The following is a 26,995-nucleotide window of genomic DNA, read 5'->3' on the forward strand; positions in this document are numbered from 1 at the left end:
CAGGGCCATAGATTCAGGGAAAGGGGGAGCAGGGACAGGGGTATCAGGGAAAGGAGAAACAGGAAACATGGGGAGAAGGGCCCACTGGAGCAGGGCCCATGGGGAGCAAGACCAGCGGGAACAGGGCCCAGGGGGATAAGGGCCTAGTGGGATGAGGACGCAGAAGAGCTGAACCGATGGGGAGGAGGGCCCAGCAGAATAGGCCCAGGGGAAGCAGGGATCAGTAGACAAGGGCCCAGGGGAGCAAGGCCCAGGGGAGAATGGCCAGAGGATTAGGGTAAGGAAGATCAGGGCCCACAGGGAGCAGGGCCAGGGAGAGCAGGGCCCAGGAAAGAAAGAACGGAGGAATCAAGGCCCAGGGGAGCAGAGCCAAGGGAAACAGGATCAAGGGGGAGCAGCACCGAGAGGGAGTGGAGCACAGAGGGGAGCAGGACCCAGAGGCGCAGGGCCCAGGGGGGAGCAGGGTAAGAGGGAACATGGCCCAGAGATTTAGGGCCCGGGGGAGGGGGGCCGTGGGGAGCATTGCACAGGGGATTAAGGCCCAGGGACAAGGGCCAGGGGGACCAAGGCCAGGGGGAACAGGGGCCCGTGAGCAGGGCCCATGAGTAGCAAGACCAGGAGAGCAGGGCCCAAGGGAAGAAGGGTCTATGGGGAGTAGGGCACAGGGAAGCAGGACCCGGGAGGAGCATGGGCCAGGGGAGCAGGGCCAGGGGAAGCAGGGCCCAGAAGAGCAGGGCCAGGGGATTAGGGCCAGAGGGAGCAGGGTGCTATGAAGGAGGACCAGGGGGAGCACGACCCAGGGTGTGCAGGGCCGAGGGGGAGTGGAGCCCAAGGAAGAGCAGGGCCCAGGGGAGCAGGGTCAGAGGGGAGCAGGGCCCAGGGGAGCAGGGCTACAGGGATTAGGGCCTAGGGGAGCAGTGCCAGAGGGAGTGGGGTCTGGTGAAGCAGGACCAGGGGGAGCAGGATCCCGGGGAAGCAGGACCAGAGGGAGCATGGCCCAGGGGAGCAGATTCCATAGGAGCAGGGCCAGAGGGAGCAGGCCACAGGGGTTTCAGGTCCAGGGGAGCAGGGCCAGGGGGAGCAGGTCCCAGAGGAGCAGAGTTATGGGGAGCACTGGCCATGAAAGCAGGACATGAGGGAGCAGGGCAAAGGACGCTGGGTCCATGGGGAGTAGGGCCATGGTTAGCAGGAAAAGGTGAAGCAGGTCCCAAGGATAGCAGAACCAGGGGATTAGGGCCAGGGGAACACAGCCTATGAGGAGCAATGCCATGGGGAGAAGTTCCCAGGAAATCAGGACCAGAGGGAGCACAGCCCTGGGGAGAACGGGTCAGGGGGAGCAGGTCCAGAGGGAGCGGGGAACGGGAAAGCAAAACCTGGGGGAGCAGAGCCAAGGGGGACCAGGGCCCAGGGAGAGCTTAGCCCAGGGAGGAGCAGGGCTCAGGGGAGCAAGGCCAGGAGGAGCATGGACCAGCGGAGCAAGGCTGGGGGAGCAGTGCGCAGGAAAGCAGGACCATGGGGAGCAGGACCAGGTGTAGTTGGCCCCAAGGACAGCAGGACCAGGGGATTAGGGCCAGGGGGAGCAGTGCCCATGAAAGGAGGACCAGAGGGAGCATGGCCTAGGGGAGCAGGGCCCAGTGGAGCAGGGCCAGGGGAAGGAAGACACAGGGGAAAAAGGGCCCAGGGGAGCAGGGCCAGGGAAAGCAGGTCCCAGGGGAGCAAGTCCCAGGGGGGAGCAGTGCCAGGAAAGCAGGACCAGAGGAAGCAGGGCCTATTGGAATCAGGCCCAGGGGAGCAGGGCCAGGGGGAACACGGACAGGGGGAGCAGCGTCAGAGGGAACAGGGCCACAATGAGCAGGGCATGGGGAAGCAGGACCAGGGGGACAGAGCCAATGGGGAGCAGGGTCCAGGGAGAGCTGAGCCCAGGGAGGAGCAGGGCCCCGGGGAATAGCACCAGGAGGAGCAGGGCCCAAGGGACGCAGGACCAGGGGGAGTAAGGCCCAGGGGAGCAAGCCGGGGGGGAGTAGGTCCCAGGGGTGTGGGGTCTATGGAAGCAGGGCCCAGGAGGAGCATAACCAGGGGGAGAGGGCCCAGGGGAGCAGGCCTGGAGGGAGTAGGGCCCAGGGGAGCCAGTCCAGGGTGAATGGGCCAGGGGGACAATGGCCATTGGGAGCATGGCCCAGGGGAGCAAGGGTTGGGGGATCAGGACCAGTTGGAACAGGGCCAAGGGGGAGCAGGTCCCAGGGTGAAGCAGGGCCCGTGGAAGCATGGCAGGGGGAGCAGAGCCCAGAGGGAGCAGGATCAGAGGGAGCATGGCCCAGGGGAGCAGGGCCAGGGGTAGGAGGACACTGGGGAAGGAGGCAAAGGGGATGCAGGGCCAGGGGGAGCAGGTCCTCGAGGAGCAGGGCCCAGGAGAGCAGAGCAAGTGGGAGCTGAGCCAGGGAGAAAAGGGCTAGGGGGAGCAGGGCTAGGTGGAGAAGCGCCCAAGGAGAACGGAACCAGTGGGTGCAGTGCCCGTGGGAGCTGGCCCAGGGGAAGCAGGGCAAGGGGATGAAGGGCTAGTTGGAGCAGGGCCCAGGAATACAGGGCCAGGGGGATCAGTGCCAAGTGGAGCAAGGCCAAGGAGAGCAAGGCAAAGGGAAGCAGGACCAGGGGGAGCAGGGCTGAGGGGGAGCTGGGCCCAGTGAGAGGGACGCCCAGGGGGAGCAGAACCAGGGGGAGGAAGTCTTGTGGAGCTTGACTAGGGGGGAGCACGATGAGAGGGAGTAGCGCCTGGAGGAGAGGGTCCAGGGAATCAGGGCCAGGGGAGCTGTGCTAGGGGAAGAAGTCTAGGGGAAGCAGGCCCAGGGAAGCAAGACTAGGTGGAGCAAGACCCAGGTGGAGCAGGGCCCAGGGGGAGTGGGGCCCAAGGAAATCAGGGACCAGGGGGAGCAGAACCAGGGAGAGCAGGGCCCAGGTGTAGAGGACTGGGTGGAGTTGGTCTAGGGGAAGCAAACCCAGGGGGAGCAGGGCTTAGGGGGAGCTTAGCCCAGGGAGGAGCAAGGCTCAGTGGAGGAAGGCCAAGGGAGCAAGCCCAGGGAAGCAGGTCCCAAGGAGCAGGCCCATAGATTCAGGGAAAGGGGGAGCAGGGACAGGGGTATCAGTGAAAAGAGAAACAGGAAACATGGGGAGAAGGGCCCACGGCAGCAGGGCCAGGGGGAGCAGGGCCCAGGAAAGAACGACCAGAGGAATCATGGCCCAGGGGAGCAGAGCCAAGGGGAATAGGATGAATGGGGAGTAGCACCGAGAGGGCGTGGAGCATAGAGGGGAGCAGAGCTCAGAGGCGCAGGGCCCAGGGGCAAGCAGGATTAGAGGGAACATGGCCCAGAGGTGTAGGCCCAGGGGTGGGGGCGGAGGGGAGCATGGTACAGGGGATTTAGGCCCAGGGACCAGGGCCAGGGGGACTAGGGCCAGGCGGAACAGGGCCCGGTTAGCAGGGCCCATGAGTGGCAAAACCTGGGGAGCAGGGCCCAAGGGAAGAAGGGTCCATGGGAAGTAGAGCACAGGGAAGCAGGGCCCAGGAGGAGCATGGCCCAGGGGAGCAGGGCCAGGGGAAGCAGGGCCCAGGAGAGCAGGCCTAGGGCAAGCAGGGCCAGGGGATTAGGGCCAGGAAGAGCAGGGCCCATGGGGAGCAGGACGAGGGGAAGCAGGACACAGGGGTTGTTGTGCACAGGGGTGCAGGGCCAGGGGGAGAAATACTCAGGGGGAGCAGGGCCCAGGGTAGCAGGGACAGGGCAAGCAGGTCCCAGAGGAGAAGGGTCCAAGGGAGCAGAACCAGAGGGAGTAGAGCCAGGGATACAAGGACCAGAGGGAGCAGGGTCAGAGGAGAAGGGCCCAGGGAGAGCATTACCAAGGGGGGCAGGGCCTGGGGAAGCAGGCCCAGGAGAAGCAGGGAAAGGGGGAGCAGGGCCAGGGGGAACAGGGCCGTGGAGAAGCAGAGTAAGGGGTTAAGGGCCTAGGGGAGCAGCGCCAGGGGGAACAGGGCCCTAGAGAAGCAGAGTAAGGGGTTAAGGGCCTAGGGGAGCAGGGCCCAAGGAGAGACGGGACCAGGGGGAGCAGGACTCAGAAGAGCAGGGGTCAGCAGGAACAGGGCCCAGTAGAGCAGGTCCAGGAGAAGCAGGCCCAGGAGAACAGGGCCCAAGGGAGAAAGGCCTGAGGGAGCAAGGCCCAGGAAAGCAGGACCAGAGGGAGCAGGGCCTAGGTGAGCAGGGCCCAAGGGAGCAGGGATAGGGGGAACACAGCTAGAGGGAGCAGGGCCAAATGGAGCAGGGTCCAGTGAAGCAGGAGCAGAAGGAGCAGGGTCAAAGGAGAGCAGGGCACAGATGGGGCAGAGCCTAGTCGGAATCAGGGCCAAGGGGAGCAGAGCCAGGAGTATCAGGCCTAGGGGGAGCAGGACCAGAGTGAGCATGGCCTAGGGGAGCTGGGCCAGGGTATACCATGACCCAGGGGAGCAGGGCCCAGGGGAGCAGGGCCACAGGGAGCCAGACACAGGAGTAGCAGTCCCCAGGGAGCAGGGCCTGGGAGTGAAGGTCCCAGGGGAACAGGGCCCAGGGGAGCAGAGCTAGGTGGAGCAGTTCTTAGGAAAGCAGAACCAGAGGGATCACAGGCCAGGGAGAGCAGGGCCCATGGGAGCAATGCCAGGGGGAGCAGTGCCCAGGGAAGCAGGACCAGAGGGAGCAGGCCCCAGGGAGGAACAGGGCCCAGGGGAGCAGGGCCAGGGGGAACAGGGCCAGGTGAACAGGGGCCAGAGGGTGCAGGGTGCTATGAAGCAGTACCAGGGGGAGCACGGCCCAGGGTGTGCAGGGCCCAGGGGGAGTGGAGCACAAGGAGGAGCAGGGCCCAGGTGAGCAGGGCCAGAGGAGAGCAGGGTCCAGGGGAGCAGAGCTAGAGGGAATAGGGCCTAGGGGAGCAGTATCAGAGGGAGTGGGGTCTGGTGAAGCAGGACCAGGGGGAGCATGACCCAGGGTGTGCAGGGCCCAGGGGGAGTGGAGCACAAGGAGGAGCAGGGCCCAGTGGAGCAGGGCCAGAGGGGAGCAGGGCCCAGGGTTGCAGGGATAGAGGGAGTAGGGCCGAGGGGAGCAGTGCCAGAGGGAGTGGGGTCTGGTGAAGCAGGACCAGGGGGAGCAGGATCCTGGGGAAGCAGGACCAGAGGGAGCATGGCCCAGGGTAGCAGATCCCATAGGAGCAGGGCCAGAGGGAGCAGGACAAAGGGGTTGCAGGGCCCAGCAGAGCAGGGCTAGGGGGAGCAGGTCCCAGAGGAGCAGAGTTATGGGGAGCACTGGCCAGGAAAGCAGGACCAGAGGGAGAAGGGCCCAGGGAATCTGGGCCCATGGGGAGCAGGGCCATGGGTATCAGGAAAAGGTGGAGCAGGGCCCAAGGATAGCAGTACCAGGGGATTAGGGCCAGGGGAACACAGCCTATGGGGAGTAATGCCATGGGGAGAAGTTTCCAGGAAAGCAGGACCAGAGGGAGCACAGCCCTGGGGAGAACGGGGCAGGGGTAGCAGGGTCAGAGGGAGCAGGGCCACACTGAGTAGGGCCTGGGGAAGCAGGACCAGGGGGACAGAGCTAATGGGGAGCAGGGTCCAGGGACAGCTGAGCCCAGGGAGGAGCAGGGCCCCGGGGAATAGCACCAGGAGGAGCAGGGCCCAAGGGACGCAGGACCGGAAGGAGTAAGACCCAGGGGAGCAAGCCGGGGGGGAGTAGGGCCCAGGGATTAGTGGGATCTATGGAAGCAGGGCCCAGGAGGAGCAGAACCAGGGGAAGAGGGCCCAGGGGAGCAGGACTGGAGGGAGTAGGCCCCAGGGGAGCAAGGCCAGGGTGAGTGGGCCAGGGGGACCATGGCCATTGGGAGTATGGCCTAGGGGATCAGGGGTTGGGGGATCAGGGTCCAGGGAAGCAGGAATCAGGGGATCAGGACCAGCGGGAACAGGGCCAAGGGGGAGCAGGGCCCAGGGTGAAGCAGGGCCTGTGGAAGCATGGCAAGGAGGAGCAGAGCCCAGAGGGAGCAGGATCAGAGGGAGCAGGGTCCAGGGGAGCAGGGTCAGGGGTAGCAGGACAAAGGGAAGCAGGGCAAGGGGATGCAGGGCCAGGGGGAGCAGGTCCTCGAGGAGCAGGGCCCAGGAGAGCAGAGCCAGTGGGAGCTGAGCCAGGGAGAAAAGGGCTAGGGGGAGCAGGGCTAGGTGGAGAAGGGCCCAAGGAGACAGGAACCAGGGGGTATAGTGCCCGTGGGAGCTGGCCCAGGGGAAGCAGGGCAAGGGGATGAAGGCCCATGGGGAGCAGGGCCCAGGAGAAAGAGGGAAAGGGGAAGAAGGGCCTGGGGGAGCAGGGCCCATGGGGAGCAAGTCCATGGGTAGCAGGGCTCAGAGAAAGAAGGGCCCAGCGGGAGTAGGGCCCAGGAATACAGGGCCAGGGGGAACAGTGCCAGGGGGAGCAAGGCCAAGTCGAGCAAGGCAAAGGGAAGCAGGACCAGGGGGAGCAGGTCTGAGGGGGAGCTTTGCCCAGTGGGAGGGGAATCCAGGGGGAGCAGAACCAGGGGGAGGAAGTCCTGTGGGAGCTTGACCAAGGAGGAGCACGATGATAGGGAACAGGGCCTGTAGGAGAGGGTCCAGAGAATTAGGGCCAGGGGAGCTGTGCTAGGGGAAGAAGTCTAGGGGAAGCAGGCCCAGGGACGCAAGACCAGGTGGAGCAGGATCCAGGTGGAGCAGGGCCCAGGGGGAGTGGGGCCCAGGGAAATCATTGCCTAGGGGAACAGAACCAGGGAGAGCAGGGCCCAGGAGTAGAGAAATGGGATGATTTAGTCCCAGGTGAGCAGGCCAGGTGGAACAGGGTCCAGGGAGAGATGGACCGTTGGAGCAGGGCCCAGAGAGAGGAGGATCAGGGAGATCAGGGCCCAGGAGATCAGGGCTAGGGGGAGCAAAGCCCACAGGGAGTAGGGCCAGGTGGAGCCAGGACTAGGGAAGCAGGGCCCATGGGGAGCAGGACCAGGGGGAGCAGGGCCAGGGGGACAGGGCCAAGGAATTAGGGCCATAAGGAGCAGGGCCATGGGGTGCAGGACTAGGTGGAGCAGGTCCCAAGGAGAGCAGGACCATAGGATCAGGGCCAGGAGGATCAGGACCCATGGGGAGCAGTGACAGGGGGATCAGGGACCAAGAAATCAGGACCAGAGGGAGCAGGGCGCACGGGAACATGGCCCAGGAGAGCAGGCTTAGAGCGAACACGGCCAGGGGGAGCAGGGCCAGAGGGGACCAGGACTCAGGGAGAGTGAGGTCTAGGGTGACCAGGGACCAGGAGGAGCAGAAGCAAGGGTAGCAGGGCCCAGGGGAGCAAGACTTGAGGGAGCAGGGCCCAGGGGAGCAAGTCTTGAGGGAGCAGGGCCCAGGGGAGCAGGGCCAGTGGAGCAGGGCCCCGGGGGGAGCAGGACAAGGTGGAGCAGGATGAAGATTTGGAGGATCAAGGGGAGCAGGGCCCAGATTAGCAGGGCTAGGGGGAGCAGAGCCAATAGGGAGTAGGGCCAGGGGAGCAGGGCCCATGTGGAGAAGGGCAAGGGGAATTGGGGATAGGGGGAAAAGGGCCAAGGGGAGAGGGCTCAGGGACTGCAATACCAGGGGGCGAAGATCCAGGGGGAGCAGGGCTCACGGAAGCAGGGCTAGGGGAGCAGAGCCAGGGGGAGCAGGTCCACAGGGATCAGGGCACCGTGAAGCAGGACTAGGAGGAGTAAGTTCAAGGGGGAGCAGGGCCCAGGGAAATTGTAGCCCAGCGTGGAGCAGGGCCTAGGGGAGCAGGGCCCAGTGGGAGCAGGACCAGAGGGAGCATGGCTCACGGAAGCAGGGCAAGGGGAAGCAGGACACTTGGGGTACAGGTCCCAGGGGAGCATGGCCACGTGGAGCAGGACATAAGGGGAACAGGGCCCAGGGGAGCATGGCCCAGGGAAGCAGGTCCCAGAAGAGCAGGGCCCAGGGGAGCAGAGCCAGAAGGAGCAGAGCCAGGGGGATAATGGCTTAGGTAGAGCAGTACCATGGGGAGCAGGCTCAGAGGAAACAGGGTAAGAGGGAGCAGGGCCAGGGGGAGCAGTTAACAGTGGGAGAAGGGCCCGGGGAACAGGGTCCATGGGGAGCAAGACCAGGGGGAACAGGGCCCAGGCGGAGAAGGGCCCAGGGGTTAGTAGAGAACAGGGGAGCAGGGCCCAGGGGGAGCATGGCCTAAATGAGCAGGGCCAGGGGGAGCAGGGCCAGGGGATTAGGGCCAGGAAGAGCAGTGCCCATGGGGAGCAGGGCCAGGGGAAGAAGGACCAGTGGATGCAGGGCCCAGGGGAGAACAGTCCAGGGGAACAGGGCCAGGGGGAGCAGGACACAGGGGGAGCAAGGTCTAGGGGAGCGGCGACAGGGGGAGATGTAAACAATGGGAGTAGGGCCCAGGGAGCAGGGCCAGGGAGAGCATGTCCCAGGGAGCATATCTCAGGAAAGCAGGGTCAGGAAGAGAAGGGGCCAGGAGAAGCTGGGAACAGGGGGAGCAGAGCCCAGGTGATTAGGCCCAGGGGAAGCAGGGCCAGGGCTAGCAGGGGCAGGCAAGCAAGGCCCAGGAGAAGCAGGAAACAGAGAGCAGGGCCAGGGGGAGCAGGCAGGGGATTATGGCAGGGGGAGCAGGGCCCATGGGGAGCAGGGCCATGGTTATCAGGACCAAGTGGAGCAGAGCCCAAGGATAGCAGGACCAGGGGATTAGGTTCAGGGGGAGCAGGGCCATGGGGAGCAGTGCCAGGGGTAACAGGGCCTAGGAAAGTAGGACCATAGACGCAGGGCTCAGGGAGCATGACCTAGGGGAGTAGGGCCAGGGGGAACACGGCCAGGGGGAGCAGGGCCAGAGGTAACTGGGCCCGGGGAAGCAGCACCAGGGGGAGCAGGGCCCAGAGGAAGCTGGGCCCAAGGGGAGCAGGACCCAAGGGAGTAGGGCCAGGAAGAACAGGGCCCAGGGGGAGAAGGACCAAAGGGAGCACAGCCCAGGGAAGCAAGGCCAGGGGAGAACAGGGCCCAGGGGTGCGGGGCCCAGGGAGAGGAGGTCCAGGGGGAGCAGGGCCTGGGAGAGCAGGGAAAGGGGGAACAGGGACCATGGGGATTAGGGCCATGGTTATCAGGACCAGGTGGAGCAGGTCCTAAGGAGAGCAGGAAAGGGGATTAGGGCCAGGGGGAGCAGGTCACAAGGAGAGAAGGAAAGGGGATTAGGGCCACGGGGAGCAGAGCCCATGGGGAGCAGTGCCATGGGGAGCAGAGACCAACAAAGCAGGACCAGAGGGAGCAGGGCCCAGGGGAACAGAACCTAGGGGAGTAGGGCCAGGGAGGAGCAGGACCCAGGGAGCAAGGCCGGGGGGAACAGGTCCCGGGGGGGAGGGGAGCAGGGCCCAGGGGAACAGGGCTAGGAGAAGCAGGGCCCGGGGAAGCAGGACCAGAGAGAGAAGGGCCCAGGGGAGCAAGACCCAGGGGAGCAGAGCCAGGAGGAACAGGGCCAGGGGGAGCAGGGCCAGAGGGAGCTGGTCCTGGGATAGTAGGACCAGGGGGAGCAGGGCCAAGGGGGAGCAGGGCTCTGTGGGAGTGGAGCCATCGGGGAGCAGGGCCCAGGAGAGCAGGGCCAGATGGAACAGGGCCCTGGGGGAGCAGGACCAGAGGGAGAACAGCCCAGGGGAGCAGGGCCAGGTAGAGAAGGGCCGGGGGAGAAGGGACACATGGGGAGTAGGGCCAGGGGAGCAGGGCCAGGGAGAGCAGTTCCCAGGGGAGCAGGGCCCAGGGTAGCAGAGCAAGGAGAAAAGGGCCAGGTGAAGCAGGACCCAGGGGAGCAGGGATAGAGGGAGTAGGGCCCAGGTTAGCAGGACTGGGTGAGTAGGCCCCAGGGGAGCAGGGCCAGGGGAGCAGGGCCAAGGAGGAGCAGGACCAGAAGGAGCAGGCCCAATGAGAGGAGGCCTAAGGGGAGAAGGGCCCAGGAAAGCAAGGATAGGAGGAGCAGAACCCACAGGGAGTAGGGCCAGGGGGAACAGGGCCAGCGAGCAGGGCCCCTGGATACAGAACCAGGGTGAGCAGGGCCTAAGGGGAGCAGGGCCCAGGGAGAGAGGGGCAAAGTGAAACCATGGCCAGGGGGAGCAGAACCATGGGAGCAGGGCCCAGGGAGCACGGCTATGGGGGAGCAGGGCTCAGGCGATGAGGACCAAGGGGAGTAGGACACATAGGTGCATGGCCTAGGGAAGCAGGTCCCAGGGGAGCAGGACACAGTGGGAGCAGGGCCCAGGGAGAGCAGTATCAGGGAGAGCAGAGCCTGGGGAAGCAGGCACAGAGGGAAAGGGGGAGCAGGACGAGGGACAGCAGGGTCCAGGAGAAACAGGGAACAGGGGGAGCTGGGCCTGAAATAGCACGGCCCATTTGGAGCAGGGCCCGGGGGGAGAAGGGCCTAGGGGAAGCAGGGTGCAGTGGAGCTGGGCCCAGCATGAGCAGGGCCCAGGGGAGCAGGGCCATGGGTAGCAGGACCAGGCAGAGCAAGGCCTAGGGAGAGCAGAACCAGCAGATTAGGGACAGGGGGAGTAGGGCCCATGGGGAGGAGTGCCAGGGGGAGCAAGGCCCAGGAAAGCAGGACCAGAGAGAGCAGGACCCAGGGGAGCTGGGCCAGGAGGAACATGGCCAAGGGGAGCAGGGCCAGAGGGAGCGCGCCCAGGGGAGCAGGGCCAGGAGGGAGCAGGGCCCAGGGGAGCAGAGTTCAAGGGGATCAGGGCCTAGGAAGAGCAGAACCAGGGAGAGAGGGCTCAGGGGAGCAGGACTGGAGGGAGTAGGGCCCAGGGGAGCATGGCCAGGGGGACTAGGGCTGGGGAGAGCTGGAACAGGTGGAGCAGAGCCCAGGGAGAGGAGGATCAGGGAGAGCAGGGCCCAGGAGAGCAGGGCTAAGGTGAGCAGAGTACACAAAGAGTAGGGGCAGGGGTAGCAGGGCCAGGGGAGCAGGGCCCAGGGGGAGCAAAGCCCAGTGGGGAGAAGGACCCAGGGGAGCAGGGCCAGAGGGAGCAGGTTAAGGGGGAGCAGGATACAGGGGAGCAGGGCCAATGGGAGCAGGGCCAGGGGGAGCAGGGCCTGGGAGGAGCAGGAAAGGTGAGCAGGGCCCAGAGAGAGAGGAGGACTAGAGCTGTGACCAGGACAGCAGGGCCCAGGGGAGCAGGGCCAGGGGGAGCAATACACAGGAAGCAGGACCCAGAGGATCAGAGCCAGGGGGAGCAGTGCCAGGAGAAAAAGGCCAGGAGAGCAGGAACAGAGGGAGCAGACCAAGGGCAGCAGGGCCAGGGGAAAGAGGGCCCAGGAGAGCATGGCCCAGGAGAGCAGGAACAGGGGGAGCAGAGCCCAGTGGAGCAGGACTTGGGGGAGTAGGGCCCAGGAGACTAAGGCCAGGGGGAGCAGGGCCCAGGAGAAGCAGGACCAGGTAGGGTAGGGCCCATGGAAGGGAGGACCAATGGGAGCAGGGCCCAGGGAAGCAGGGCTAAGAGGAGCAGAGCTCATAGGATTAGGGCCAAGGGGAGCTGAGCCAGGGGAGCAGGGCCCATGGGGAGCAAGATCAGTGGGAGCAGGACCCAAGGGGAGCAGGGCCCAGGGTAGCAGGGCCAGGAGGAGCAGTGCCCATGGGGAGCAGGACCAGAAGGAGAACAACCCAGGGTAGCAGGGCCAGGGGGAGCAGGACACAATGGGAGCAGGTCCCAGGGGAGCAGGGCCCAAGGCAGCAGAGCCAGGGGTAGCAGTGCCAGAGAATAGGGCCAGGGGGAGCACGGCCAGGGGGAGCAGAGCCCAGGGGAGAAGGGCCAGGGGAGCAGGGCCCAGGAGAGCAGGGCCCAGGAGAGCAGGGTACAGGAGAGCAGGGCACAGGAGAGCAGGGCCAGGCGTGCAGGGCCCAGGCGAGCAGGACTGGGGGTAGTAGGGCCCAGGGGAGCAGGGACAGGGGGAGCCTGGCTGGGGAGGAGAAGGACCGGGTGGAGCAGGGCCCAGGGAAAGGAAAACCAGGGAGAGCAGGGCCCAGGATAGGTGGGCTAGGGGTAGCATAGCCCACAGGGAGTAGGGCCAGGGAAAGCAAGTCCCATAGGAGCAGTGCCCAGGGAAGCAGAGCCAGGGAGGAAAGGGCCAGGGGGAGCAGTCCAGGGGGAGCAGGTCTGGAGGAGCAGGCTCAGAGATCAGGGCAAGGGGGAACAGAGAAAGGGATAGCAGGGGAAGGAGAAACAGGGAACATGGAGAGAAGGGCCTACAGGAGCAGGGCCCATGGGGAGCAAGACCAGCAGGATCAGGGCCCAGGGGGATAAGGGCCCAGGGGGAGCATGGTGCAGAAGAGCAGAGCTGATGGGTATCAGGGCCCAGCAGAGCAGGCCCAGGGGAAGCAGGGATCAGTAGCCTAGGGCCCAGGGGAGCAAGCCCAGGGGAGAATGGCCAGAGGATTAGGGCCAGGAAGAGCAGGGCCAACAGGGAGCAGGGCCAGGGAGAGCAGGGCCCAGGAAAGAAAGACAAGAGGGAGCATGGCCCAGGGGAGCAGGGCCAGGGGCAACAGGGCCAGGGGGAACAGGGCCTGGTGAGCAGGGCCCATGAGGAGCAAGACCAGGGGAGCAGGGCCCAAGGGAAGAAGGGTCCAGGGGGAGTAGGGTATAGGGAAGCAGGGCCCAGGAGGAGCATGGCCCAGGGGAGCAGGGACATGGGAATCAGGGCCCAGGAGAGCAGGGCCCAGGTGACCAGGGCCAGGGAGAGCAGGGCCAAGGGATTAGGGCCAGAAAGAGCAGGGCCCATGGGGAGCAGGGCCAGGGGAAGCAGGACACAGGGGTTGCTGGGCACAGGGTTGCAGGGCCAGGGGGAGAAATACTCAGGGGGAACAGGGCCCAGGGTAGCAGGGACAGGGAGAGCAGGTCGCAGAGGAGCAGGGTCCAAGGGAACAGAACCAGAGGGAGTAGAGCCAGGGATAGAAGGGCCAGGGGGAGCAGGGTCAGAGGAGAAGGGCCCAGGGAGAGCAGTACCAAGGGGAGCAGGGCCTGGGGAAGCAGTCCCAGGAGAAGCAGGAAAAGGGGGAGCAGGGCCAGGGGGAACAGGGCCGTGGAGAAGCAGAGTAAGGGGTTAAGGGCCTGGGGGAGCAGGGCCCAGGGAGAGAAGGGACCAGGGGGAGCAGGTCCCAGAGGAGCAGAGTCGGGGGAGTAGAGCCAGGCATAAAAGGGCCAGGGGGAGCAGAGCCAGAGGGAGAAGGGCTGAGGGACAGCAGTACCAGGGGGAGCAGGGCCCCGGAGAAGCAGGGAACAGGGGAAAATGCCTGGGAGAGCAAGGCCCATGTGGAGAAAGACCGGGGGAGCAGGTCCCAGGGAGAGAAGGGCCCAGGGAAGCAGGGCACAGAAGAGCAGGGCCCAGGAGTAGCAGGGCCCAGGGGAGCATGGCCTGGGGAAGCAGGGTCCAAGAGAGCTAGGTCCAGGGGAGCAGGGCCAGGGGGAGCATGGCCAGGGGATTAGGGCCAGGAAGAGCAGAGCCCATATGAGCAGGGCCAGAGGGGGCAGGGCTGAGTAAAGCAGGACCAGATGGAGCAGGGCCCAGGGGTGCAGAGCCAGGGGGAGCAGCGCCCAGGAAAACAGGACCAGAGGGAGCAGGTCCCAGGGGAGCTGGACCCATGGGGAACCGGGCTCATGGGAAGCAGGACCAGATGTAGTAGGGCCCAAGGAGAGCAGGATCAGGGGATTTGGTCCAGGGGAAGCAGGGCCCATGGGGAGCAATGCCCGGGGGAGCAGCACCCAGGAAAGCAGGACCAGAGGTATCAGGGCCCAGGGGAGCAGGGCCAGGAGGAACAGGGCCAGGGGTAGCAGGACCAGAGGGAGCGGGACCCAGGGAAGCAGGACCAGGGGGAGCAGGGCCCACGGGGAACTGAGCCCAGGTGGGAGCTGGGCCCAGGGGAGCAGGGCCTGGGGGAGCAGGACTAGAGGGAACATGGCCCAGGAGAGCAGGGAGACTGTTGTCATTTTTCCTCCACTTCCACATGGGCAAAGGTCACCAGAGACGACCTGAGGTACCTCATCTTCCAGGCACATGTCTTCGACTCCACCTGGGAGGGAGGCCATTCTTCTTCCTGGTGATCTGCAACAGTCAGCTGGACCTCATGATGGCTCTTCTTAGCCTGTTGACTCAGGGCATGAGGGGCCCAGAGTGACACGGTGAGTCCTACCACCCTTCGAGGAGCCATGGCTGTGACTCCTGGGGATGCCCTGCCTCTGGGACAGAGGCCTCCAGCCCAAAGAAAATAATGTGGGTGGCCAAGCAGAAGCTTGGCTGGGGGTTGCTTATGTGCCCCGCCCAGGAGGGTTCCCTTCCCACTCCTCCAGAGATGTTCAGCGGGCTACAGATCTACTGCTCTCCACGGGGCCCAAACATTGTGCAGAGCCTTCTGCAAACCAGGCCTGAGTCTCTTCCTCTAATTGTGGGAACCCCCTGAGGCCATAAGTGCAGGTGGGGAGAGAAAGCAGAGGAGCTGGGGGGACAATGGGCATTTAGGACACTGCATCATGTGACCTTGGGGCTGGCTCAGGCCTGGTCTCAGGTACACCACTTCCATGTGATGATGGGACAAGACTGAGGGACCCAGGTAGGGCCCCTAGGTGACCTTTGTTCCAGCTCTCTTCTATTTCTGCCAGGAATCACACAGACCAGGTAAATGCCAGAAGCTGGTAGGGATGCGATTTATGTCCGAGAACACGAGGGGTCCTTATCCAATTCAGGCATACTGAGGCTGGGATCATGAACCCTGGAAAGATCACCTGAGAGACCAAAGGACAGGAGAGGTCATGTGAAAATGGAAACTAAACAGACATTGGGTTGCTTCCAATGAAGGCTTGTTCTTTTCCTTCTCTTCCCTTGTCAGAATGGCAGGGATTATATAGAGAAAGGGCAGTAAAGTCCAGAGAATTGTTCTTGGGACATGAGGTGCTGAATGACCATGATATTTTGATCCCCACTTCCACCCTCTTCTAGAACATCAGGTTGAAGTAGTGGCCACTTTCATGAGTTATAGTCGACCACACTCTGTAAAGAGGTACCAGTTACCAGGCAGGTGGCCTATGTGAGGCTAGTACAACTTTTTGCCTCTGCAGAGCCAACAAAGCAGAAGGAGATCCTCTTCCTGAGCTGGTTACTCCTCCCCATTCTGACCCTGATCCTCAAGGCAGAGTTGGGATCAGGAGTATAGAGGCTATAGTTCCTGGGATTGTTGTAGAGAGAATGTCCAGGCCTCCAGCTAGAGGAGCCGCTATCTGGAGATCTAGATGCCTCAGAACCAACACATAGGTAGGTGACAAGCCCTTCCAGACTCTGCTGTGCAAACCATGATCCTCCAGCACTCAGGTCTGGGCCCTGAAACCTGACTTACTTTTCTGCACTCTCATAGAAGTCCATCTGGTCAAAGTTGCTTGTGCGCTGCCATCCTGAAAACCCTTTCACAGGGCTTCCTCCATGGTTATGGTGGGCTCCAGTTTGAACAGAGACCAAAGCACTGGGCTGGAATTCACTGGGATCAATCAGGGTCTACAAGGTCACCCTCCATTCTCTTCTTCCCAACGTGCCCTCCTACCTTTGTTACATCTGCCCCATCATGTTCATCTCAAAACATTCACATTGGGACTCCAGGAGTTGTACCCATACCTTATGCCAAACATTAACACCAAGGTCTGCATTGGCCTTGTGATTTTACTTGTATTCTTCAGTGCTGTGGTGTTTTATGTGCTTAATGTCTTTTTATCCTCCAAAATACACCTGGTTGAAGTCCTAACCCCCAATGTGGTGGTATCTGGAGATTGGCTTTAGTGTTTAGGAGGGTTAGATGAGAACCTGAGGGTGGGTTCATGAGGGCATTAGTGGTCTTCCTGGGTAAGAAAGAGACACTGAAGTTATGTCAGTCATGTGAGAACATAGGTGAGCTAGCAATTTTCTCTAGCAAGGAGAAGAAAAAGCCCTTATGGGACTCTGGGTCAGACACCCTTCCTGTGGGACTCCAGACTCCAGAACTGTGAGAAATGAATATGTAGGGATTCATCTACCCAATCTATGGCATTCAGTATGGCAACCCAAGCTATCAGAGACCATGCAAAGAATGGCCTGGGAGCATGGTTACAAACTGGGGCAAAGATAAGCATCCCCATCCAGAATCCAAAGAGAGCTTCCCCATGAGTGCCACATCACCACAGGATCCTGATTGGGGTTTCAAGATAATGTGTGTGGGTGTTTGCAGTGTTCACCCTTGGGGCCAGTACCCCTAAACCCACTTCTGCTTGTGATGTCCTTTGTGCCAGGAACAATCAGGTCCATGGTGGAAGGTGAAATTGCTAGGGGAGGGACCATCTTATGGAGTGAGACAGCCAACTCTAAATCCTGGCTCACGTTAGCTCCAGAACCTCCTCTAACCTTGAGTCTTCTATGTGATGGAGAAGATCATTGGAAACAAAGATTGATGCACTCACAGGGCTCTGATGGGCACCTGAGATGAGGCACATTTCATCTACTGGTGCAAGATCAATGTTCCTGGGAATATCGGTCTCTCAGCTTGTCCCTTACCCTCAGGACCTCCCTTCCAGTTCTCTACACCCCAGCCTCCTTTGTCCATCCCATGCTTTTCCTCTGTCAGAGCTCCAGGAAAAGTTCTGGGTCCCTGGGAAGAACACTCACACAAGGAAGCAAGAAAGTGCTTCCACATCTGGATTCTGAGGAAGGTGCCTGTGGACTAGGATCTTGAATTGCTGCCAGTGCCTGAAATCTTCATAGTTGCTCTGAGGTCCACTGGAGTCATCTGGTGGCACCGTAGCCTCGAAGGTGGGCAATTCGCCCTCCCCATACACTCCATCTGGTGATTGTTGGACGTTCATTGGGAAAGCAATGGGGGCCAGGTGTGCAAATGGTGGTGATGCTGGGGGACTAAGGCCCAGGTGACAATAGCCCCCATGGTTCCAGATCCGCCCACTGGCTGAGGCAGGCACAGTTGTTCTCAGTCCAGAAGGTGCTGGTATAAATGAAGCAGGATGCTCCACACCCCCATAAGAGGCCCCCAGGACCCACCAGTTGAGGGGTGCCTGAGTGTGGGCAATGTTCTGAATATGAGGAGGCCCTGCTAACTTCAGTTCTGGCCCATGTTGACCAACAGTGAACAGCCCACGCACATATGGTTGCCCAGGTTAAGCAGACAGCACCAGAGGGTTACCCATGGGAGATGGGTGCAGTCACCCATGGTGCCAGGGGCAGCTCCCAGAACAGCTGGTGTGTTGGCACAGGGGCAGCTGGAAGAAAGGGCAGGCCCCTGAATGTGGACATGTTGCAACAGGATTAAAGTTCATGCCTGGTCTCTGTGATGCAGTTGCTGTGGAGGCAAAACAAAGAGGAGAATGGAGGAGTGGAAATGGCAGCAGGATTGAGCCCCCACCCACCAGTTCCTTAGTCAATGGGAATCTGAGGACAAATGCTCACAGCTAAGGGCCCTGCGGGGAGGGAAACTGTGCAGTTTGCAAATGTCTCTGAGTAAATTTCATGCTGTGTTCCCTTTGTCATAGTTCTACCCAGAGAAAACTAATTCCCAGTACACCAGGATTCCCTGAACGCTGTCTGTGGACCGTGAAACCTCAGTTTCCCTGCCTCTGAGAGGCCCCTTGTGCATCCTTTGCAGACACTCCATTGGCCTCCTAGGTGACTCCCTATCAATGGATAAGTTTGACTCTGCTCAGTGGCACCATGCCCCTCCCCATGTTCGCCAACAGGGTAAGGGACTTTCTCCTGGGCAGTTCTAGGCACTCCAAGGTCATTTTTGAAGGTGATAGGTCCTAAAGATTATTGCTCCATCACTTCCTTATTCTTCTTTTTGCTTATACTCCTTGTATAACCCTCCCATTCTTTCCTAGACTTGCACAAATAAACAAAAAAGCCCCTGAATAAAATCTCTTTATAGCTAGAGGCTGAGGAACTCTGAAGGTCACACAGAAGCACATCCTGCCCAGAATGTGGGTGCTTCTCCCAGAATTTCCCACAGTAAACACTAAATGGGGGACATATTCTGGCCTACTGTGTCCCCAGTGTTCATTGGTCCCTGCCATGACACACAAGCTCTGTTCCCAGGGAAGAGTTCTGTATGATAGACACTGAGTTCCCTGAAACCCTCTCCTGCCCTGACCAGTAACAGCTGCTTAGGATCATGGAAGGTGATGGGATGATGTGGATTGGAGCATTTCAGAGATTTTCGCAGCCACTGGTTATGTAGATACTGGGCCTGGGAATTGGAGCCATTCTGTGGTCCTTTTCCTTTGAGCTCCCAAACACAGGAAGAAAAATGTCACAGAGAACCAGGCCTGCACCAGCTGCCAGGTGTGGCCAGGTTGTCTGGAGCACATCCCTGTTCGCCAGGTCATCATGCAGAGTGTAGTCAAGGAATGCAAGGTCCACCACACTTCCACGTTTGCATATATTGATCAGGACCCCTGCCTAACTTAAAGTGACAATATGAGTAGGGCCCCTTCCTAACTTGGTGCTATTCTCCTTCTTGTCTTGGAAAGAACCCAGAATTCATCAAACCTGATCCTGAAAGAAGAAGGACACCCCCCATGTGCTTCCTCTATTCCAATGCCTCACCTATAATCTTTGTTTTCGCCCCCTGCTGGGCAGGGCCAGTGAGCAGGGCTCTCATCAGCCACAAGATCATGGGTATAAACAGCCAATACTCTAAGCTTTAGATTGTGGCTGGCATTCTATGGATATAATGGTTTTTCATCCCATCATGTCTGTAAAATGCACACTTTGGTGTTCATGAAATATTCAACATCTTTTTATAAGCCTTTTCAAAGGAACGGAGGGGAAATCCTTGATACTCAGGAGCTGAAAACAAGCTTCTTTCATTCTTATTTCACTTGAAGTCTTCTAATTATTGCCCACATTCATGTCATTGATATTATAGCAGGCAGTTTTTTTTGAATTAGTGAAATAATAGTGCAGTATGGAAAAACATGTCTTCTCCTCATTCCACAGGGTTTTTTTTTCTTTTTTAAGTAATGGTATACTGTAACTAATGATGTAGAGTATAGTTTTGAAGCAAGGTTGATTTGGTAGACCGAGATAAATTTCATGGCCCTTGCAAACTCTATAATCAGTGCTTTGCTACTGAGCTTCACCCCATACCCCATGCAATCAGTTTTGAACTGTTTCAAAATGCTAGACCCCAGATGCATATAATCCAACTAGCTCAAATCCAATTCGTGCAACGAGGCCATGAGATGAAGCCATGAATTGTCCTTATGCCCTACCATGAAAGAAAAAGATTTCTTAACAGGGATGTCTACTTAATTAAGAACATTGGCCCAATGGCTAAAGGCTCTGTCTGCCTCCTGTATAGCCCTTAGTTCTGTGCTTTTGGCAGTGTCACCTGTGACATGTCTTTGCCATTATATTTAGAGTGATACTAATTACCCAAATCCCCAGAGAGAGCATCAAGGGAGTGGATTTTCTTTTTCAATATGTTCCAAGGTCATGTGAATCATGGTACACATTCGAAAAAATTTCAGCTAAAAGAATGCCATGTAGGAGAAAAAGAAGAGGATCAGTTTGCTGTCTGCTGAAATTGGTCAACATTGCCAAGTCTTCATTAAAAGTAGAAGAAGAAAAACTTTTAAAGAGAACATTTGAGCATCCGTGTCTATTGGGAGAGCTCTCCTTATGCAGTAATATGTGAAGGACAGTAAATCAAGAAATTTACTATAGGCAAATTCAAGGAATGGGGTTTTCAGAGGTTGCCCAGACCTATAATTCTCTGCAGAACTGTTTCTTACTGCAAGCTACAGATGGACTGGGAGAAAAGCACACACTGATGTTTGGATGAGTGAATGCGAATCAAAAGGACTGAGTGCAAAAGGGGTAAAATCACCGGGCCCAAGATGAGCCTGTGTTTCAGGGTAGAGAGAATCTAAGTACTGCAGCAGGGTGGTCTCTAATGCAGGGATGGCAGGTTTGTAGATGCACTTGCTGAATGGAGGGCCAGCCCAGAAGCTCTGGGACGAGGAGCCCCCTTTCCTGAGATACCCAGAAGCCTTCAGACTCCCTTGGATTTCTTCTTGCAGGCAGCTCAGGGCTTCCAGTCCGCCCTGCACCCTTTGCGCATGCGCACGCCCTTAGCTGGAGGAGCTTTGGCGCTCGCGGGCCACCACCCAAGGCCTCCAGTGTCAGTTGGAGCTCTGGCTTCCGTTGGGGCTCCTGCACGGCAAGGCGCAGGCGCGAGCACGGACGGTGGGTTCCCAACGGCCGCCTGGGCTCCCATGGCGGCATCCAGACTCAGTCCCATAGGCCCTGAGGTACTGGACCCGCGAACCTCTCCTGTCCCCAGTGTGTCCCTGCCTGGTCCTGTGCTTCCAGGGCAGCCCAAGAGCCTGCCTTGCCTCCCCTAGGACGCGGGCCATCTGCACCAGACCCGGAAGTGAGGGGTGTGTTGTCCAGTGCGACCCCACATCGAGGCGTCGTCCATCCATGTCCTTTGAAGCCTGTGTGATGCCTGGACTCCAGGGCACCTGTGCGGTGCTTGAGAAGCAGGTCCCAGTCAGCAGGTCCTCGACTTGGCTCCTGTCCATGTCAGAGGAAGTGGTGATGATCATCTTCTTGTTCCCTGTGAAATCTGTGAATGTTGGGGACACCGTTAGCTGGCATCCTGGTTGTTAGCTGAAGGACGCTCTTTTCCCGTGATTTTAGCGACATTGTACAAGGGAGTATACTGAGCCTAGTTTGCTGAGTGGGATGTGGTCCCACTGTGACTGACGTGCTGTCCTGGGTTGGCTGTTGGTGCGAGCCTCTGGACAGAGCACCTGAATGATGATGGGAGAACCCTGTGACCACAAGTCATGTGCAATAAATAGAGTCATGTTTTATTATTATTAAATTTTGTGGTACTCATCTTTTACATGAGTAAAGTTATGTGTTCTTTTTTGTAAATGTTCATTGGCACTGGGGTGTCAGAGTTTGGTTTTGGGGATGCTAATACGTTTTGATTTTGCCTTTGCCTACTGTGTAAGAATTGTGGGGTGCATGGTTGCATCTGACTATATTGCAGACTTTTTTCCTTCTTGGGGATTGTGGAAATTTAGAGGCCATGAATTTTTGGTTGCATGTCCATTTTGAAGATGGTATTCCTAATGTGTTATTTGCATTCATAGTTTTGGGTTAGTTATGTTTCAAGTTGGCTGGTGAGAATATGAGATTTGTATGTGTCTGGATGTATTATTGAAAGAAAGTTGTATCTCTAATGAGAGAGTAGGCCTGGTTACGTTTTGAGGGTGTGGGAAATAATACATATAAACTCAGGGAGTTTGGTGTGGGTGTTTGTATTTTGGCTTTGGAATATTTCACCTGTGGTTCTCTGCAGTCCACGCCCCCGCCCACCCATACCGCAATGCTGCAATTTTTGTTTGTATCATGGGTTATTTGGAAGAGATATGTGTATGTGCATGTGCATATGAGCAATGTTAAGTAAGTCATTGGGTGTATTTTCCGTGGGTATACAGTCTATTTTGGGAAATGCAGTGAGAATGTTTGGCTATTCAGGAGATCATGTATAGTTGTGGGTTTGCTTGTTGTTGTTTTATGGATTTTTGTATTTCCTTGTGTGAGGTCAGGTCTATGAGTAATCTTGAGTGGCAGAATGAATATGTGTGATTGTGAAGTGTATGTTATTCTCCATTTTGGGAGATGGATAATTTATATTTTTATGAATATCTGGAAAGGTGTTACTTTGTATATGCGGGTAGTGTGAAATAATAGGATATTTGCATATTTATATGTAGCTATTTAATGCTTGTGGAGATTTACATGTGTATTGAATTTGTAGTTACTAGCATTCCTTGGGTGTCTGTGGGGTGTTTTAGGAACAGAGTTGCGTGAAGTAAGATTGTGCAGGGGACATGGGTACAAGTATTCCAGGGGTCTGGCAGTTTTGGTGAATATCTTCTGGGGCAATGTATTTTAAGTGAGGACTTACTAGTATGTAACTGGGAAATAAGGCTGTCTGTATCTGATGGAATGCTGGGCTTGTGCATTTATGCCCAAAAGTAGGAATTATGTTTGTAGGTATTACAGGTATATAATATGCTACAAGTACTTCTTAGTATTTGGGGGATTTAAGAGCTGGTTTCCATTTTTAAAAATTAAAAGTTTATAAAATTTATAAGTGGTTTGATGCGTATTTTTAAGTGGTATGCTAGAGAATATTGTGTGTCTTTGGCATGTGTTCTACTCTGTGTATATTGAGCTCTGGGGTGGATGAATAATGTAAGATTATTTTCAGAAATGTGGTTGTTATATCAAAGTGTATTTTTGGAGAATGCTGGGGTGTCTATATGTGTGTGGAAATGTTTGGGAATAAGGTTTATGTTGTGTTCTGAAGATGTGGAATGTGGCAGTGTTTGAGAGAGGTCTCTATATTCAGGTATTGGGAATGTTTGTGTATATGTGTTAGTGTGTGGGAGTTATATGTGTATTAGTCATTGTACCTTTGTACATGTGTTTGCTCTTCTGTCTGTATTGTTTTGGTACTGTGATTTGAGCCCAGGGCCTCACACTTGTGTAATTAGTGTTTTGTATGTAGGCATAAGAGTGTTTGGGTATGTTTGGGCTCAAGGGTCCTGTTTCTGTTTATTCTGGAATGTAATGTTTAGAGAGATTGGTGATGTTGCTTGAAAGCGTGGTCTTGATGTTTGTGTTTGGTCTTATGTATTTGAAATCTATAGGCTATTGGTGGTCATGTGAGTATTTTAACTCATGGATTTTTGGTGAGTATTCTGGGGTTGTGGGAGGTTCCTTGTGTGTGTTTAGAAATAGAGAAGCCATGTAGACTCTCTGTGCATTTGGGAATAGCAGATTGTAGGAATTTTAGGGCTTTAGGCTTTTGCTTCAGTCTTGGCTGGGGGTGGTGTGTGAGACAACTTGTGTATGCTAGGTGGTTTTCTGGAGTCTGTGCCCATAGTATTTTCACAGTGTGCATATGGACAGTGTGTCTATTGTATGTTTGTATCTAGCGCATGTGTATGTGTGTGCATAGTTATAGTGATGATGTTAACATTCAGGGTACTAGGGTTTTCTATTTTAGGTAGAAACTGGAAATTTGTCTATGTGTTGATGGTGCATGTGTCACCAGTGAAGGGTTTGAGAATGTCTTCAAAAATGTAGGATCCTCTACTCAAACCTTCAGGTTTCTTGGAAGAGAAGAATTTAAGGCCCAGATTTTATGGAAAGTGAAAGAGCTTGTCTGCAAAGCAAAAGTACACACTTGAAAGGCTGAGTGTGGGCATATTTAGAGGCCGAGTAGCCTCCCAGTCAGAGGGTTGGTGGCTTATAATGTTCAGGGGAAGTAATATTTATAAGCAGGGGTTGAATATGAAGGGGATTCTCTTGATTTTGGAGGTCTTTTGTGGAACCCTGCTCAGTTTCATTAGCATCTACTTATGCAACCAAAGGGTGTATACGTACATGTGGTAATAAGCCTCAATAAGTCAAAAGGTGAAAATTAGGGTTAGGAATGTCTCTGGAGCATCTGCATGAGGAACCAGCCTGAGCTTGCTCAAGATTGTAGTCACTTTGTAGTTAGGTAGAATACTGGCTCTGGGCTTGTTGTGTGACCTACATTGCTTGGAGTCCTCCTCTTTTTTTTTTTTTTCTATCATTGACAAGAGGACATCATGAGGCTGATTGGTGGAGGATATGGCCTTGGGAGAGCTGCGTGTCCCTATCACGTGAGTGAGGCCAGACTGGGGAAGGAGTGCTGTCTGGCAGAGCCATCCCTAATACTGATCCTCAGATGCCGTGCCTGAGAGGATAAATGCCTATCACTTTGAATTGCTGAATTTTCCAGTGTTTGTTAGTCTACAATATCGGTTCACTAGGTAACTAGGACTCCCCAAAATCATTACACACCATAAACTCAGATTTCAGGTATCAAGTGAAGAGAAAACCACAGAAGTTGAAATCATTTTGTACCAGGAAATGTATTCTTCCATTTGCACTTTTCCTCAAGCCTATATTTGTAGCCCTTCCCTTCTTTCTGTAGAGACCCTGTCCTTTAATTTAATTCTTACTGATTCTCTCCAGAAATTCCATGTGTGAATCCATAATACATATATTTGTTTATTGTCTATTTTCTTCTATGGGATGAAATATCCATAAGAGGGATGGTCTTTCAGTTTCTCTTGGTGCTTAATGAGTAATCATTGAAGGAATCAAAGAATGCTGTCTTATGTTGAGTTCCTTGCAGTTCAGTCCCTGTAAGCAGGTTTTTTTGTTTGTTTGTTCATTTTTTGGTTTAAAGTAATATTCAAAGAGAGCATAATCAGGCTGAGGAGAAGTTGAAATATGACCCAGACCCCCAAACAGTCTCAGCTAGCCTTATGTGTATGTGGGGGATTAATATTGTCATTAGGGGTGTGCTCAGCTTTTTATTACCCATTTATCCATGAAACCACCCTAGAAAGTTGTAAGAGCTCTTGAGGGTGCTCTCTATAGCTGATGCAGATGTCAAGGGAGCTGACAGCCAAAGCTGTTTCCAGCAGCATTACCAGAAATTGGTAAAAGAGTCCCTTCATTGAGAATAGAACCATGTTTCAGATGTCAGTATCCAACATAGTCTATATCTGTTCAGCTCAAATTCATATCTTTCATTTCCATTCTGAGGAAGGAAAGAACCAATATGAGTTTGTATTCAGGATTGGAGAGCAAGAACAGGGGGAGCAGGGCCTGGGGCAGCAGGGCCCAAGAGAGCTGGGTCCAGGGGAGCAGGGCCAGGGGGAGCATGGCCAGGGGATTAGGGCCAGGAAGAGCAGGGTCCATATGAGCAGGGCCAGGGGGAGCAGGGTCAGTACTATCAGGGCCCAGGGGATCCGGTCAAGAGGAAGCACAGCCCAGGGGAGTAGGGCCAGGGGGGAGTTTGGCCCAGGGAAGTTGGGCCCAGGGGAGCAGGTATAGGGTGAGCAGGACACAGGAGTAGCAGGGTCCTGGGGAGCAAAGCCAGGGACAGCAGTGCCCAGGAAAGCATTATTAGAGGGAGCATGTCCCAGGGGAGCAGGGCCCATGGGGAACAGGGCCGATGGGAAGCAGGACCAGAGGGAGAGGGACCCAGGGAAGCAGGACCAGGTGGTGCAAGGCCCAAGGAGATCAGGAACAGGGGATTAGGAACAGGGGGAGTAGGGCCCATGGGGAGCAGTGCCAGGGGGAGCAAGGCCCAGGAAAGCAGGACCAGAGAGAACAGGGCACAGGGGAGCTGGGCTGGGAGGAACATGGCCAAGGGGAGCAGGGCCAGAGGGAGCGCGGCCTCGGGTAGTTAGGCCAGGAGGGAGCAGGGCCCAGGGGGACCAGGGCCTAGGAGGAGCAGAACCAGGGGAGAGGGCTCAGGGGAGAAGGACTAGAGGGAGTAGGGCCCAGGGGAGCAGGGCCAGGGGGAGCAGTGCTGGGGAGAGCTGGAAGAGGTTGAGCAGGGCCCAGGGAGAGGAGGACCACAGGGAGCAGGGCCCAGGAGATCAGGGCTAAGGGGAGCAGAGTACACAGGGAATAGGGGCAGGGAGGGCAAGGACAGGGGAGCAGAGCCCAGGGCGAGCAAAGCCCAGTTGGGAGAAGGGCCCAGGGGAGCAGGGCCAGAGGGAGCACAGCCAAGGGGAGGAGGGCCAGGGAGGAGCAGGGCCCAGGGGAGCATGGCCCAGCTGAGCAGGGACAGAGGGAGCAGGATAAGGGGGAGAGGATACAGGGGAGCAGGGCCAAGTGGAGCAGAGCGAGGAGGAGCAGGGTTAGGGGAAGCAGGGCCCAGGAGAGCAGGGCCCAGGGGAGCAGGGCCAGGGGGAGCAGGGCCCAGGGGAAAAGGACTGGAGGGAGTAGGGCCCCGGGGAGCAGGGCCAGGGTGAGTAGGGCTGGGAAGAGCTGGAACAGGTTGAGCAGGGCCCAGGGAGAGGAGGACCACAGGGAGCAGGGCCCAGGAGATCAGGGCTATGGAGAGCAGAGTACACAGGGAGCATGAGCAGGGGTAGCAGGGACAGGGGACCAGGGTCCAGGGGGAACAAAGCACAGTGGGGAGAAGGGCCCAGGGGAGCAGGGCCAGAGGGAGCACAGCCAAAGGGAAGAGGGCCAGGGAGGAGCAGGGTGCAGGGGAGCATGGTCCAGGGGAGCAGGGACAGAGGATGCAGGATAAGGGGGAGCAGGATACAGGGGAGCAGGGCCAAGAGGATCAGAGCCAGGGGGAGCAGGGCCAGGGGAAGCAGGGCCCAGGAGAGCAGGGCCCTGGGGAGCAGGGCCAGGGGGAGCAGGGCCCAGGGGAGAAGGACTGGAGTGAGTAGGGCCCAGGGGAGCAGGGCCAGGGCGAGCAGGGCCAGGGGAAGCAGGGCCCAGGAATGCAGGGCCCAGGGGAGCAGGGCCAGGATGAGCAGGGCCCAGGGGAGCTGGACTGGGGGTGTAAGGCAGAGGGGAGCAGGGCCAGGGGGACCAGGGCCCGGAAGGAGCAGGACCATGTGAGCAGGGCCCAGAGAGAGAGGAGGACGAGAGCAGTGACCAGGACACCAGGGCCCAGGGGACCAGAGCCAGGGGGAGCAGTACACCGGAAGCAGGACCCAGAGGATCAGAGCCAGGGGGAGCAGTGCCTGGAGAAAAAAGCCAGGGGAGCAGGGACAGAGGGAGCAGAACCAAGGGGAACAGGGCCAGGGAAAAGAGGGCCCAGGATAGCAGGGCCCTGGGGAGCAGGGTCAGGGGGAGCAGGGCACAGTGGAGCATGACTTGGGGGAGTAGGGCCCAAGAGAGTAAGGCCAAGGGGAGCAGGGCCTGGGAGAAGCAGGACTAGGTGGGGCAGGGCCCAGGAGAGCACGGTTGGGGGAGCAGAGCTCATAGGGATTTGGCCCAGGGGGATCTGGGCCAGGGGAGCTGGGCCCATGGGGAGCAGGATCAGTGGGAGCAGGGCCCAAGGGA

The sequence above is a fragment of the Urocitellus parryii genome, chromosome 13 (assembly GCF_045843805.1).
Source record: "Urocitellus parryii isolate mUroPar1 chromosome 13, mUroPar1.hap1, whole genome shotgun sequence".
NCBI lineage: Eukaryota > Metazoa > Chordata > Mammalia > Rodentia > Sciuridae > Urocitellus > Urocitellus parryii.